Source organism: Colobus angolensis, unplaced genomic scaffold (genome assembly GCF_000951035.1).
Source record: "Colobus angolensis palliatus isolate OR3802 unplaced genomic scaffold, Cang.pa_1.0 Scaffold409, whole genome shotgun sequence".
NCBI classification, from domain to species: Eukaryota; Metazoa; Chordata; class Mammalia; order Primates; family Cercopithecidae; genus Colobus; species Colobus angolensis.
Window position 1 is genome coordinate 2,248,024 of NW_012117477.1, and position 3,710 is coordinate 2,251,733.

Sequence of the window (3,710 nt, forward strand, 5' to 3'; positions counted from 1 at the left end):
TCAAGACTGGCCAGGTTGGTCTTGAAATCCTGACCTCATGATCCACCTGCCTCGACCTCCCAAAGTGCTGGGCCTGTATACTTCTTATTGACCTGCCTTTGAATTTACTGGTCATTTCTTTGGCCTGATCTAGTCTAATTTTAACCACTCCCATTGAAATTTTCAATTCACTTAAAATATTATTCATCTCTATGACTTCTGCTTTGTGCTTTTTTATACAGTTGTTCCTCAGTATCCACAAGGGATTGGTTCAAGTAGTCAACAGAAACCAAAATCCACAGATGCCAATGTCTCTTCTATAAAATGGTTTAATATTTGCATATAACCAACACACATCTTTCAGTATGTGCTAAATCACCTTTAGATTATTTATAATACCTAAGAGAATGCAAATACTATTAAATATTTATTATACTGTATTTTTTTCACTGTTGTAATATTATATTCTATTGTTTTGCCTTTTAAAAATACTTTTAATCCCTATTTGGTTAAATTCACAGATGCAGAACTCATGAATATGGGGACCAACTGTAGTTTCTATCCTTTTGAAATTGTTTGTTTTTGCAATGCTTTACTGATTTCAGTGAGCATCTTTTTGACTAGTATTTTGAATTCCCTCTTGAGTAGATCACACATCTCCACTTCACTCAAGTCACTTTCTGGAGCTTTATCTTCTCTTTTTACTTGGAATATAGTTCTCAGTTTATTTTACTTGACTCTGTGTGTTGATTTATTCACATAAGGTAAGGCAACTATCTCCCTCAGTCTTGTCAGACTGGCCTTAAGTAGGAGAAGAATCTCACCAATCCATTCAGACTGAGATTTTACGGCTCCTCTCAAATCTTTGTGTTTGACCAGACTACTGTTTCTGTTTTTGTTGGCTCCCTGGAGTACATGATGTGCCACATCCTGTCAGTACCTCAAGATGAATAAGGTAGAACCATATTCTGTAGATGCAGCTGGAAAGCTTGGAGTATTTGATGTGTGTTCCAGTTTCTTCTATTTTCACAATCAAGCTGAACATAGGAATGTATGTCCCACAGTCTCTGCACTAAGCTGTGGGGAGAATCTGTGACAAATACTTGTACTCATATTTAGGCTACACCCTCTGATCCTGAGATGATAGCTGTTGGACATGGGTTGATTATATGTTCCATTATTTTTCTGTAGACCGTGGCCTCTCAGGAATACAAAGCCCCATCAACTCTCAGAGCTACATGGTTAAGAAGACACTCCCTTGGGTAGGAGCTACAAAAGTTGTGGCATTCATTGCATGGCCAAACTCCTTGCAGGAAGAATGGGTAGACCAGGATTTGTCACTTAGTTAAACCAGAGGAAATGCTTGTGAAGTGCCAGTCTCTGGATTAGGCTGCCAGAGAGCTACTGTTAAGTTTACACTGTTAGCTCTGCAATGCAAGTTCATTTAAAGCCAGGCTGCTAAGTATCCCCTGGAAGAGTGTATCATAAAACTTTCATAGGGAGAAACAGGGAGCTGCTTTTTTAAAGTCCCTTCTCTGGACTACTCCTGGGGAATGAATGCCCTAGAAGTACGTGTGTGCCATTAGAAAACCACTGTGTTTTTTCCTGTGGTTTAGAAAGACTCACATATGTCAAACCCACTTCATTCACAGAGTTGATGAATTAATAGCCTTAGAGTTAGATGGATCTTAGAGGTAAGGTGGAATATTTGAGGTCTAAGTCCTCTTCTCCACAGGGGGAAGGTAGAGGTTGGAGATTCCTTTCTCAATTTTATGGTGCACTGACTGGACTGGGATCCATACTCAACTGTGCCTTAGCTTTTTCCACCCTTTGATGTTTGCTTAGTTGCCCAGTGGGTTGGAGTCTCTCAACCGGTCTCTGACTTTCTCTCAGAGAAAACAGATCTGTGAATACATGTTTATTGGGTGTGTCCCTGGGTAGAGTGAGAATCAAGAAGTTTTCATGCTGCTGTGTTGCTGATGTCACCTTCCTTAATCTTAAATATTGTCTGGTTTGTTAAGTGCATCTCTTTTGCTGCCTGGTTACATAGCTTGTTTATTTGTTTGTGTCTTTTAAAAGTAGCCTATAAATATGTTTGCAAGTTATTCATGAGAGGTGGCTCAAGAGACAAATGTTACTCTCTGTGATACTTTAAGATATTTGAAAACAGGGATTATCTCTTTCATTGTTTTTAATACTTTTTAAATCTAGAAAAAAAATGTGCTTAATACAGTCAGTAAATGTTTATTAAATAAATGAATGAATATCTCCATGCTTCATTAAAAGAAGCCAGTCAGCAAGAACACAAATCACTCACATAAACACAACTACAATTAGTTTAGACAAGTAATCGGGTCAATATTTCTATATTCTTGACAAAACACTAGGCCACATTCTTAAGGCCACTTCTCTGAAAATTATTCAATATGCAACATTTTTGCTTAACGTAATTTTTTTCAGATTTCTGTCTTTGATGTTGAAGATTGATTTCTCCTATGGGATGACACCTCTCGCAAGATGCCATCTCCCTACAGGACCAGAAACAAACAAAGAAACAAGCAAAAATCCCACTCTTCAGAAATACTCCTGCTTTTTCTCTAGCAAGTTTCATTATTCTTTGTTCATTAGACTTAACTAGTTCTAATTTAACAATTTATTACATTAAAAGTAGTCAAATAGTCATCATATTTTATTGTATTCATACATCGTAGGATATGACTGCTTTAAAAGAACATGTAGTATTTTCATGTGGGCAAGTAAACATTACCTCCTTCACTGACTGACAACTTATAAGGAGATATTTTGTCTGTCTTGCAATAATTTTCCCCAAAGCAAGTGATTTCTGCTTATAATTCAATAAATATTTCTAACCAATTAAATACTTTTAAATATTTCTGATAGAAAATAAAAAACTAAATAACATCTGTAGTACTTAATTGGCAACTTGAAGTTTGTTACTGTCATGACATTATCTGTGCTGATTTTAATGAGACTGCTAACAAAGAAAAAGGACTCAGTTCCCATTTGGGTTCTGTGTCCATAAATAGTTTACTGGTAATGCTAAGAGATACCTCACGGATGATCTGATTTAAATTCATATAAATAACTTAAAAGGAAAACTCCTATGTTGCCTTGCCCTTAGCTAATATTGTTATGCTAATGGCAAATATGCGTTATACATTCAGAAGCTTAAATGATCAACAGTAGCTGTGTGCATTTTTTCCAGAAATTTTTTTTGGCAAATTTTAAAACTAGGCAAGATAAGTTTCTGATGTATATTTTTATCTTTAGCTAATGTACTCAGTATCAACAAAAAGAAACACAGATGTTTAAAAAGATTCAGAAAAGCAGTTGAATAAAACTTTTATAGTTCTACACATGGCATGAAATAATAAGTGGATTTGAAAGTTAAATTTAGAGGATGAAGGCAATCATTTGAACATGATTTATGGTCCATTAAGATCTTTAATGTATCTTGTTTTAAATACATTTAATTTTAAATAATTTTCTTAAAAGAAATATGTGTTTTTAATAAACCTAACATTTGTTTTTTGGATTGAAATTAATCTCATATGAGAGTGTAAGTTAAGAAAACAACAACCCCAGTACGATGCTGTTTTGGTTACTGTAGCCTTGTAGTATAGTTTGAAATCAGGTAGCATGATGTCTCCAGCTTTGTTCTTTTGGCTTAGGATTGTGTTGGCTATACGGGCTCTTTTTTGGTTCCATAT